This window comes from Protomyctophum parallelum, assembly GCF_964188405.1.
Source record: "Protomyctophum parallelum genome assembly, chromosome: 13".
Taxonomy (NCBI): Eukaryota; Metazoa; Chordata; class Actinopteri; order Myctophiformes; family Myctophidae; genus Protomyctophum; species Protomyctophum parallelum.
The window spans coordinates 26,241,643-26,254,817 of NC_139708.1; positions in this window are offsets into that span (position 1 = coordinate 26,241,643).

Here is a 13,175-nt window from a genome sequence, read left to right on the forward strand (position 1 = left end):
CGTCTAGTGAGCTAATCTAGTGAGCTAATTTAAGACTTCCGGTGGACGATCTCTTCAAAATAAGAGTACCCTCTAGAGTATTGAAAAAAAGTTTAATTTGCACATTAAAACTACAAATTAAGCATTTAAATGATGCTATATGATGCTATAAGACACACATTATGTTTCTGTGTAAGAATAAGTAATTAAATCCTTATAATAATAATAATAAAGTTATCTAAATGGATAAATGCTATTCACTGGAGTGCATGGGCTTTATAAAGTGGACACTGGACAAAAGACGGCTCCGCAAGGCAACTATCTGGACATACCCACGCGTTCGGGGAGATGTCCTATACCACACCCCACTCTCCGCTAAGCGGGAGAGGTGTAAAATTCACAGCAGCAGACCTTCTACTGGGGTCAAGGCTGACAAAAAGTACCGTTTCCGGACCCAGAATGGACACTGGACAAAAGACGGCTCCGTGAGGCAACTATCTGGACATACCCACGCGTTCGGGGAGATGTCCTGTACCACACCCCACTCTCCGCTAAGTGGGAGAGGTGTAAAATTCACAGCAGCAGACCTTCTACTGTGGTCAACGCTGAAAAAAGTACCGTTTCCGGACCCAGAATGGACACTGGACAAAGAGGCCTCCGCGAGGCAACTATCTGGACATACCCACACGTTCGGGGAGATGTCCTCTACCACACCACACTCTCCGCTAAGCGGGAGAGGTGTAAAATTCACAGCAGCAGACCTTCTACGGGGGTCAATGCTGACAAAAAGTACCGTTTCCGGACCCAGAATGGACACTGGACAAAGAGGCCTCCGCGAGGCAACTATCTGGACATACCCACACGTTCGGGGAGATGTCCTCTACCACACCACACTCTCCGCTAAGCGGGAGAGGTGTAAAATTCACAGCAGCAGACCTTCTACTGGGGTCAAGGCTGACAAAAAGTACCGTTTCCGGACCCAGAATGGACACTGGACAAAAGACGGCTCCGCGAGGCAACTATCTGGACATACCCACGCGTTCGGGGAGATGTCCTGTACCACACCCCACTCTCCGCTAAGCGGGAGAGGTGTAAAATTCACAGCAGCAGACCTTCTACTGGGGTCAATGCTGACAAAAAGTACCGTTTCCGGACCCAGAATGGACACTGGACAAAGAGGCCTCCGCGAGGCAACTATCTGGACATACCCACACGTTCGGGGAGATGTCCTCTACCACACCACACTCTCCGCTAAGCGGGAGAGGTGTAAAATTCACAGCAGCAGACCTTCTACTGGGGTCAAGGCTGACAAAAAGTACCGTTTCCGGACCCAGAATGGACACTGGACAAAAGACGGCTCCGCGAGGCAACTATCTGGACATACCCACGCGTTCGGGGAGATGTCCTGTACCACACCCCACTCTCCGCTAAGCGGGAGAGGTGTAAAATTCACAGCAGCAGACCTTCTACTGTGGTCAACGCTGAAAAAAGTACCGTTTCCGGACCCAGAATGGACACTGGACAAAGAGGCCTCCGCGAGGCAACTATCTGGACATACCCACACGTTCGGGGAGATGTCCTCTACCACACCACACTCTCCGCTAAGCGGGAGAGGTGTAAAATTCACAGCAGCAGACCTTCTACTGGGGTCAATGCTGACAAAAAGTACCGTTTCCGGACCCAGAATGGACACTGGACAAAGAGGCCTCCGCGAGGCAACTATCTGGACATACCCACACGTTCAGGGAGATGTCCTCTACCACACCACACTCTCCGCTAAGCGGGAGAGGTGTAAAATTCACAGCAGCAGACCTTCTACTGGGGTCAAGGCTGACAAAAAGTACAGTTTCCGGACCCAGAATGGACACTGGACAAAAGACGGCTCCGCGAGGCAACTATCTGGACATACCCACGCGTTCGGGGAGATGTCCTGTACCACACCCCACTCTCCGCTAAGCGGGAGAGGTGTAAAATTCACAGCAGCAGACCTTCTACTGTGGTCAACGCTGAAAAAAGTACCGTTTCCGGACCCAGAATGGACACTGGACAAAGAGGCCTCCGCGAGGCAACTATCTGGACATACCCACACGCGTTCGGGGAGATGTCCTCTACCACACCACACTCTCCGCTAAGCGGGAGAGGTGTAAAATTCACAGCAGCAGACCTTCTACTGGGGTCAATGCTGACAAAAAGTACCGTTTCCGGACCCAGAATGGACACTGGACAAAGAGGCCTCCGCGAGGCAACTATCTGGACATACCCACGTGTTCGGGGAGATGTCCTCTACCACACCCCACTCTCCGCTAAGCGAGAGAGGTGTAAAATTCACAGCAGCAGACCTTCTACTGGGATCAACGCTCAAAAAAGTGCTGTGCCTTGGGGCATTGACATGAAATCACTTTCTCTACGCAAGCTAAGTCAGGTCAAGGAGTTACCTCTAGCTTTGGAATGGGTGTCACTTGTGTGCGTTGATTGCATCTGTCTGTGCATTTATGCATTTGTTTGTCCTGACGAAACTTGATTATTTCTCGACTGTTTATTTTCTCGTATGACACGACATAGAAACTACTTGTGACTACTGTCTTTGTGTGCTGTCGAGCGGATGTTCTTTGCATCAGCTCAAAGGTATAGCCTGCTGTGTCATTCGATTCATTTGTCCAGATATGCCATTTATGATCTTTAAGGATGTACAATGACGCATATGGTGGCCTGTCGAAAAATACACACATACTGGTCAAAGCATACTCATTTTGGTGGTACAGACAGGATAAATTGAACGTTTTTGGAATTTTTGTGCCAGCTCTTAACAGGAGAAGTAAGGTCTGTGGGCTGTTAATTACTTCATATGTTGATAAGCTCTTTTCCTGCTGACATGTTTCACATTGTTCAGATTGCACAAATATTACCTGCTCAATCTGAACACATTGTTCAGATTGAGCAGGTAATATTTGTGCAATAGTGTCTAAGATGCCTTTTTGTGACACGTCAAGTGGCTGCACTATGAATTGTGACATGTTCTTTGTAGATGGTAAGGCCTTGTCACCACATTGAGTACAACTATACAGACTAAGACTTTTCAGGCAAAGCAGGTCATCTCCAAGGAAAGGAGACCGAAGTGTGTATTCTACAAAGCTGTTTAATATGGTGCATACTTCTGTCCTAGAACATTTCTGAGACACTAATGACACTGATGTGTTGGCTAGATTGAATTTCTCAAGTTTCCGTCTAAATGTTGAGTCCTGCGCTGCTGCCTCTTCAAGCCGTGTGTGACATTTTTTGATAGCAGATGTCTGTTGTAGAAATGTTAGAATTGGTAATGGTATAGCTTCACACATATTGTCATTTAGACTTTCATTGCATAAAACCACATCATCATCATCTTCTTCCAAATTGTCCTCCGTTATTGTTCTGTTAATTGCTTTCAACTGTCCAGGCACAGAATGTACAGATGTCTGTATGTTTTGCTTGAACAACTGTGTGGACACCACACATACTCAACCAAACTACTAGTTTGTGTATAAAATCTAATGGGTCATTGTGCATTCCTAAGGCCAAGTAAGATGCTATTCACTAGTTGTTGAGTGACACCACAGATTGTTTTGCAATCAAATGTGTGACCTGGATTTTGAAAAAACGCTTGAATGAGAGCTGCTAAATTCCCCGGCATAGATGACAACTGAACCATCGAAGTAGGTGTCAATGGTTTCAATTTATCTTGTACTACTTGTAGATGCAGTATACCCACGCGTTCGGGGAGATGTCCTGTACCACACCCCACTCTCCGCTAAGTGGGAGAGGTGTAAAATTCACAGCAGCAGACCTTCTATGAGGTCAACGCTCAAAAAAGTGCTGTGCCTTGGGGCATTGACAATTATTTAATTAACGAATTAAATAACCTTATTTTATTCTGAAGGCAACCGGATGTCTTAAATTAGCGAGCTCTCAGACAGGAAGTTCTAAATTAGCTCATAAGACGGAGCCAAATATCTGTCTGAGAGTGGAGCCTGCCTGGCAAATGACATGGGGGGTCCTTTTTGTGGGCTTGGCCGAAAGTGGGCGTTACCAAAAGGTGGGCGTGGCCATGGCCGCCAGAAGTCTGTCAGATTTTGACATTTTTTGACAGCTTCAAATTAGTGTTAAACATAATATAACCCAATTGACTCCAGTCCTCTCTGTTTAATATATCTATAATGAAACTATATAAACTATGCATATACCATGAAGTGCTATGACTACTAGCTCTGGTCCATAGCTCTAATGCGTTTCATTTAGAGCTATGTTACTCTAAACTTCCCCGCTCGCATGAATGCAGACCAGCCTCTACTCTTTGGCGTAAATAAAAAGAACGTTTTTGCTACACATAAAAACAAAGGCGAGTTGTGTCATTAGAAAGCCTACTTTGGTAATTGGTTCTAGTTCTAGTGAACAGAAATAATAAATAAATAGACTTGGTAACCTAACTGTAGGGAGTGCAAACACATTAAAGAACCTGGGGGTTATCATCTATGAAAAGGCAACACAATGAGCAGAAAATAAAAATGAACCATGTAAATACAACAAATTGAGCAGAGCACTGCAGGGAGTTGAACCCCATTCCGGTAAACCAGAAGTACCACAACCAGTGCCTTGGTTTTTGTTTTGTTTTACGAGGTCCATTCGTTGAAATGTAAATTTTGCATTGCAACGGTAAAGTAATTTCACAATTGACATTGTAGGCAATAATTAATAACGGTATGGCACCAGGCCAAAGCCATGGGGATAGAGTATGTTTTGCACTCTGAGTGAGTGTGTGTGTGTGTGTGTGTCCCCGTCAGTTTGTTAACAGCTAATCTCCAGCACCATTAACCCGGTCGATGCCAAATTTTGCACACACACTCCCTGGATGCCAACGATGAACCTCTGTCCCAAATTTTCCAGAACGGCCTGTATAGCACCACACATTTTTGTATGCCCTCCGAGACTATGGACTATAGCCTTTCGCTTTTCCGCGATTTAACCTTTTTTCAAATCGTGAACAATGATGAAGAATCGCGCACTATAGCATGCCACTTAATGACCTTGGGGTCATCAAGGTCATTGATATTGATCAATAACCTTGAGCAGTATAAATGACCTTCAATAAGACTAGTAAATGACCTTGACCAGTATAAATGACCTTGACAAGTACAAATGACCTTGACCAGTATAAATGACCGTGACCAGTATATGACTGACCAGTATAAATTACCTTCATGAGACTAGTAAATGACCTTGACCAGTATAAATGACCTTCATAAGACTAGTAAATGATCTTCACCAGTATGAATTACCTTGACCAGTATGCGGTCCGTGACCATGGACTATAGCCTTTCGCTTTTCCTTGATTTTCACCTTTTTTTTAAATCCTCAACAATGATGAAGAATCGCACACAATAGCGCGCCGCTCAATGACCTGAGACCATGGACCAATGAACCATGTAAATATAACACATTGAGCAGGGCACTGCAGGGAGTTGAACCCCGTTCCGGTAAACCAGAAGTCCGACACCAGTGCCTTAGTTTTTGTGTTGTTGTTCATTTACAGGTCCAGGTGTGCATACGCATGTGCGCCTGTGCGTGTGTAGGTGCATTTGTGCATGTCTGTGCACGCTTCAATGACCACTGTTGGACCCCATGGGGATCAAGGACCTCAGGGAGCCACCCATAATTCACAACGGTCACAGCGAACTCTGTTGCATCACAACTGGTGGCCAACAGTCGTAACCAACACCGCCACCGACCCACAGGAGAATACCATCGCACAGTGGTATCAGACCAACCACAATCAGCCAGCCCTCAAACCAAACCCTTCGACCTAGAAGAACTCGAAACTGCAATGGGAAAGTTGAAACCCGGAAAAGCAGCAGGGATTGATGACATACTGGCAGAAATTATACAGCACCTGGAACCTAACGCAAAGACCTGGCTCGTAGGGATGCTGAATACATGCATGGCACAGAAAACCATCCCTTCTGTCTGGAGAACGGCCAAAGTGGTTGCAATCCCTAAACCTGGCAAAGACCCATCATCCCCAAAGAGCTACCGACCCATTTCCCTCCTCTGCATCACCTACAAGAGAGGCTGCTACTCCAACGCCTCATGCCACTCATAGACACCAAGCTGGTTTCCGTCCTGTCCGCTCCTGTGCTGGACAGAGCTCAACCTCACCCAACACATTGAGGATGGGTTTGAGGGAAAACAAATAACTGGAGCAGCAACTGGAGGGCGAAGCAAGCACGCAGGCAGCTTGTGCCTGCCTGCGTGCCTGCCTGCCTTCCTCATGTGGAAGCTGCATAGTTGAGTTTGTGTGTGTGTTTCTTTTTCTGTCTTTCTTTCTTAGGACGAAGATCAAGGTAGACGCCGTTGGAAGGCTCAACACAAGCCGATGCCCCTAGAGATCCATCCCAAAGCTTCCCTCAGGGAGTCCAGCAAGCCAACTAGCCAGCAAGCCCGCCCAGTCAGCCAACGCAGCCAGCCAGCTCCGCCAGTCAGCCAGTGTAGAAAGTCAGGCTGCCAAGCCAGCGCACATCAGCCCTTTCAGTCAACCATTGTAGCCATACCAGCCTTGCTCAGTCAGCTCAGCCAGGCCTCTCTCGAGGCCTGGCTCTCTGTCTGCCTGGCCTGGTCTGCCCCGCCCTGCCTTGCAGCAACAGAACCAGCCTTGCTGGCAAGCCAGCCAGCTCAGAATACGAGCTCAGCAAGCCAGCGCAGCTGGCAAGCACGCAGTTAGTCTAAACCAGTTTCAGACTGGCAGGCCAAGGCAGACAGACAGGAAGACCGAGGCGCCTAGGCAGGCAGACAGGCCAGGAAGGCAACAAAGTGCAGGCAGGGGGACTATCCGGCCTACGGCTGCGCTGCAAGGGTTGGAGCCTGGCCAGCTCCTGCTGGTCTAGACTGAGTGGCTGTGGCTGCACAGTAAGGCTGCGGTAACCTAGTCTGGGCTTGCTGCTGCACTGGCTTGCTCAGCTCGCATTCTGAGCTGGCTGGCTTTCCAGAAAGGCTGGTTCTGTTGCTGCAAGGCAGGGCAGGGCAGACCGGGCCAGGCAGACAGAGAGCCAGGCCTCAAGAGAGGCCTGGCTGAGCTTACTGAGCAAGGCTGGTATGGCTGCAATGGCTGACTGCAAGGGCTGATATGCTCTGGCTTGGCAGCCTGACTTTCTACACTGGCTGACTGGCGGAGCTGACTGGCTGCGTTGGCTGACTGGGCAGGCTTGCTGGCTAGCTGGCTTGCTGTGCTCCCTGAGGGAAGCTTTGGGATGGATCTCTAGGGGCATCGGCTAGTGTTGAGCCTTCCTATGGCGTCTACCTTGATCTCCGTCCTAAGAAAGAAAGACAGAAAAAGAAAGACACACACAAACCCAACTATGCAGCTTCCACCTGAGGAACCGAGACGCGAGAAAAGAACTGAGCGTCACTTGGGATGGTCACAAACTCTCCAACCATACCCACCCCATGTATCTTGGAGTTACACTGGACAGGACACTCTTCTTCAAAAAAACACCTGGAGAACACAAAAGCCACGGTCAACACCCACAATAACATCCTGTGAAAACTAGTGAACTCCCAAGTGGGGCGCAGACCCACAAACAATCCGTGCAACTGCCATGGCCCTGTCTTTCTCTACAGCAGAGTATTCCTGCTCAAGCTGGAGCCGATCACGTCACACCAAATTGGTCGACACAGCCCTAAATGACACCTGTCGCATCATCACGGGATGGGTCAAGAAAACACCTGTCCCGTCCGTGCCTTTATGCGCTAGCCGGCACCTCCCCCCGCACATCAGACGACTGTGTAACGCTCAAGATGAATGGAAAACACAGGAGATAGACAGTGAAGTCTGGAATGAAATGATAGAGAACACCTCACACACACAGTTTCCTTTCGTGGCTGTTTACATTCGAGGGTCGCCGGTCCTCTCAAACGGAACAGTTTAACGTCATGCCCAGGACGAAAAGATATAGAGAACACCATAATGACAAATGACAAATAACAGCAGGAAGGCATGGGCCACAATCCACCGTCTTGGCAAAGACCACACCACCCATAATTCACAACGGTCACAGCAAATTCTGTTGCATCACAACTAGTGTAGGTATTGGATGGAGCCCGCACACCACAGGTATAAGAAAGACGTGATGCAGAGGAGGGAAATGGGTCGGTAGCTCTTCGGGGATAATGTGTCTTTGCCAGGTTTAGGGAATGCAACCACTTTGGCCTTTTTCCAGACAGAAGGGGTGGTTTTCTGTGCTGTGCATGTGTTCAGCATCCCCACAAGCCAGGGCCTTGAGTTAGGTCCCAGGTGCTGTATCATTTCTGCCAGTAGGTCATCAATCCCTGCTGCTTTTCCGGGTTTCAACTTTCCCATTGCAGTTTCAAGTTCTTCTAGGTCGAAGGGTTTGGTTTGAGTGATGGCTGATTATGGTTGGTCTGATACCACTGTGCGATGGTATTCTATGTGGGTCGGTGGCGGTGTTGGTTACAACTGTTGGCCACCAGTTGTGACCAAGACCGCCACCAACCCACAGGAGAATACCATCGCACAGTGGTATCAGACCAACCACAATCAGCCAGCCTTCAAACCAAACACTTCGACCTAGAAGAACGTGAAACTGCAATGGGAAAGTTGAAACCCGGAAAAGCAGCAGGGATTGATGACCTACTAGCAGAAATGATACAGCACCTGGGACCTAACGGAAAGACCTGGCTTGTGGGGATGCTGAACACATGCATAGCACAGAAAACCATCCCTTCTGTCTGGAAAAAGGCCAAAGTGGTTGCAATCCCTAAACCTGGCAAAGACCCATTATCCCCAAAGAGCTACCGACCCATTTCCCTCCTCTGCATCGCCTACAAGCCTATCCCGTCACACCAAATTGGTCGACACAGCCCTAAATGACACCTGTGGCATCATCATAGGATGCATCAAGACAACACCTGACCCTGTCCCAACACCTGTTTACATTCGAGGGTCGCCGGTCCTCTCGAACGGAACAGTTTAACGTCATGCCCAGGACGAAAAGATATAGAGAACACCAACATGACAAATAACAGCAGGAAGGCATGGGCCACAATCCACCGTCTTGGCAAAGACCACACCACCCATAATTCACAACGGTCACAGCAAACTCTATTGCATCACAACTGGTGTAGTTATTGGATGGAGCCCGCACACCACCAAAAAAAAGAAAAACAACATACTATAGTATGCCCTCCGTGACCATGGACTTTAGCCTTTCGCTTTTCTGCAATTTAACCTTTTTTCAAATCCTCAACAATGATGAAGAATCGCGCACTATAGCGTGCCACTTAATGACCTTGACCAATATCAATGACCTTGAGCAGTATAAATTACCTTCAATAAGACTAGTAAATGACCTTGACCAGTATAAATGACCTTGACAAGTACAAATGACCTTGACCAGTATAAATGACCTTCACCAGTAGAAATGACCGTGACCAGTATATGACTGTGACCAGTATAAATTACCTTCATGAGACTAGTAATTGACCTTGACCAGTATAAATGACCTTTAGAAGACTAGTAAATGATCTTCACCAGTATAAATGACCTTTAGAAGACTAGTAAATGATCTTCACCAGTATAAATGACCTTGACCAGTATGCGGTCCGTGACCATGGACTATAGCCTTTTGCTTTTCCTTGATTTTCACCTTTAAAAAATCCTCAACAATGATGAAGAATCGCACACTATAGCGCGCCGCTCAATGACCTGAGACCATGGACCAATGAATGAAATACAACACATTGAGCAGGGCACTGCAGGGAGTTGAACCCCGTTCCGGTAAACCAGAAGTCCGACACCAGTGCCTTAGTTTTTGTGTTGTTGTTCATTTAAAGGTCCAGGTGTGCATACGCATGTGCCCCTGTGTGTGTAGGTGCATGTGTGCATGTGTGTGCACGCTTCAATGACCACTGTTGGACCCAATGGCGATCAAGGACCTCAGGGAGCCACCCATAATTCACAACGGTCACAGCGAACTCTGTTGCATCACAACTGGTGGCCAACAGTCGTAACCAACACCGCCACGACCCACAGGAGAATACCATCGCACAGTGGTATCAGACCAACCACAATCAGCCAGCCCTCAAACCAAACCCTTCGACCTAGAAGAACTCAAAACTGCAATGGGAAAGTTGAAACCCGGAAAAGCAGCAGGGATTGATGACATACTGGCAGAAATTATACAGCACCTGGAACCTAACGCAAAGACCTGGCTCGTGGGGATGCTGAACACATGCATGGCACAGAAAACCATCCCTTCTGTCTGGAGAAAAGCCAAAGTGGTTGCAATCCCCAAACCTGGCAAAGACCCATCATCCTCAAAGAGCTAACGACCCATTTCCCTCCTCTGCATCACCTACAAGAGAGGCTGCTACTCCAACGCCTCATACCACTCATAGACACCAAGCTGACTAAAGACCAAGCTGGTTTCCGTCCCGTCCTGTGCTGGACAGAGCTCAACCTCACCCAACACATTGAGGATGGGTTTGAGGGAAAACAAATAACTGGAGCAGCAACTGGAGGGCGAAGCAAGCACGCAGGCAGCTTGTGCCTGCCTGCGTGCCTGCCTGCCTTCCTCATGTGGAAGCTGCAAAGTTGAGTTTGTGTGTGTGTTTCTTTTTCTGTCTTTCTTTCTTAGGACGAAGATCAAGGTAGACGCCGTTGGAAGGCTCAACACAAGCCGATGCCCCTAGAGATCCATCCCAAAGCTTCCCTCAGGGAGTCCAGCAAGCCAGCTAGCCAGCAAGCCCGCCCAGTCAGCCAACGCAGTCAGCCAGCTCCGCCAGTCAGCCAGTGTAGAAAGTCAGGCTGCCAAGCCAGCGCACATCAGCCCTTGCAGTCAACCATTGTAGCCATACCAGCCTTGCTCAGTCAGCTCAGCCAGGCCTCTCTCGAGGCCTGGCTCTCTGTCTGCCTGGCCCGGTCTGCCCCGCCCTGCCTTGCAGCAACAGAACCAGCCTTGCTGGCAAGCCAGCCAGCTCAGAATACGAGCTCAGCAAGCCAGCGCAGCTGGCAAGCACGCAGTTAGTCTAAACCAGTTTCAGACTGGCAGGCCAAGGCAGACAGACAGGAAGACCGAGGCGCCTAGGCAGGCAGACAGGCCAGGAAGGCAACAAAGTGCAGGCAGGGGGACTGTCCGGCCTAAGGCTGCGCTGCAAGGGTTGGAGCCTGGCCAGCTCCTGCTGGTCTAGACTGAGTGGCTGTGGCTGCACAGTAAGGCTGCGGTAACCTAGTCTGGGCTTGCTGCTGCACTGGCTTGCTCAGCTCGCATTCTGAGCTGGCTGGCTTTCCAGAAAGGCTGGTTCTGTTGCTGCAAGGCAGGGCAGACCGGGCCAGGCAGACAGAGAGCCAGGCCTCAAGAGAGGCCTGGCTGAGCTGACTGAGCAAGGCTGGTATGGCTGCAATGGCTGACTGCAAGGGCTGATATGCTCTGGCTTGGCAGCCTGACTTTCTACACTGGCTGACTGGCGGAGCTGACTGGCTGCGTTGGCTGACTGGGCAGGCTTGCTGGCTAGCTGGCTTGCTGTGCTCCCTGAGGGAAGCTTTGGGATGGATCTCTAGGGGCATCGGCTAGTGTTGAGCCTTCCTATGGCGTCTACCTTGATCTCCGTCCTAAGAAAGAAAGACAGAAAAAGAAAGACACACAAACCCAACTATGCAGCTTCCACCTGAGGAACCGAGACGCGAGAAAAGAACTGAGCGTCACTTGGGATGGTCACAAACTCTCCAACCATAACCACCCCATGTATCTTGGAGTTACACTGGACAGGACACTCTTCTTCAAAAAAACACCTGGAGAACACAAAAGCCACGGTCAACACCCACAATAACATCCTGTGAAAACTAGTGAACTCCCAAGTGGGGCGCAGACCCACAAACAATCCGTGCAACTGCCATGGGCCTGTCTTTCTCTACAGCAGAGTATGCCTGCTCAAGCTGGAGCCGATCACGTCACACCAAATTGGTCGACACAGCCCTAAATGACACCTGTCGCATCATCACGGGATGGGTCAAGACAACACCTGTCCCGTCCGTGCCTTTATGCGCTAGCCGGCACCTCCCCCCGCACATCAGACGACTGTGTAACGCTCAAGATGAATGGAAAACACAGGAGATAGACAGTGAAGTCTGGAATGAAATGATAGATAACACCTCACACACACAGTTTCCTTTCGTGGCCGTTTACATTCGAGGGTCGCCGGTCCTCTCGAACGGAACAGTTTAACGTCATGCCCAGGACGAAAAGATATAGAGAACACCAACATGACAAATAACAGCAGGAAGGCATGGGCCACAATCCACCGTCTTGGCAAAGACCACACCACCCATAATTCACAACGGTCACAGCAAACTCTGTTGCATCACAACTGGTGTAGTTATTGGATGGAGCCCGCACACCACAAAAAAAAAGAAAAAACAACATACTATAGTATGCCCTCCGTGACCATGGACTTTAGCCTTTCGCTTTTCTGCAATTTAACCTTTTTTCAAATCCTCAACAATGATGAAGAATCGCGCACTATAGCGTGCCACTTAATGACCTTGACCAATATCAATGACCTTGAGCAGTATAAATTACCTTCAATAAGACTAGTAAATGACCTTGACCAGTATAAATGACCTTGACAAGTACAAATGACCTTGACCAGTATAAATGACCTTCACCAGTAGAAATGACCGTGACCAGTATATGACTGTGACCAGTATAAATTACCTTCATGAGACTAGTAATTGACCTTGACCAGTATAAATGACCTTTAGAAGACTAGTAAATGATCTTCACCAGTATAAATTACCTTTAGAAGACTAGTAAATGATCTTCACCAGTATAAATGACCTTGACCAGTATGCGGTCCGTGACCATGGACTATAGCCTTTTGCTTTTCCTTGATTTTCACCTTTAAAAAATCCTCAACAATGATGAAGAATCGCACACTATAGCGCACCGCTCAATGACCTGAGACCATGGACCAATGAATGAAATACAACACATTGAGCAGGGCACTGCAGGGAGTTGAACCCCGTTCCGGTAAACCAGAAGTCCGACACCAGTGCCTTAGTTTTTGTGTTGTTGTTCATTTAAAGGTCCAGGTGTGCATACGCATGTGCCCCTGTGTGTGTAGGTGCATGTGTGCATGTGTGTGCACGCTTCAAT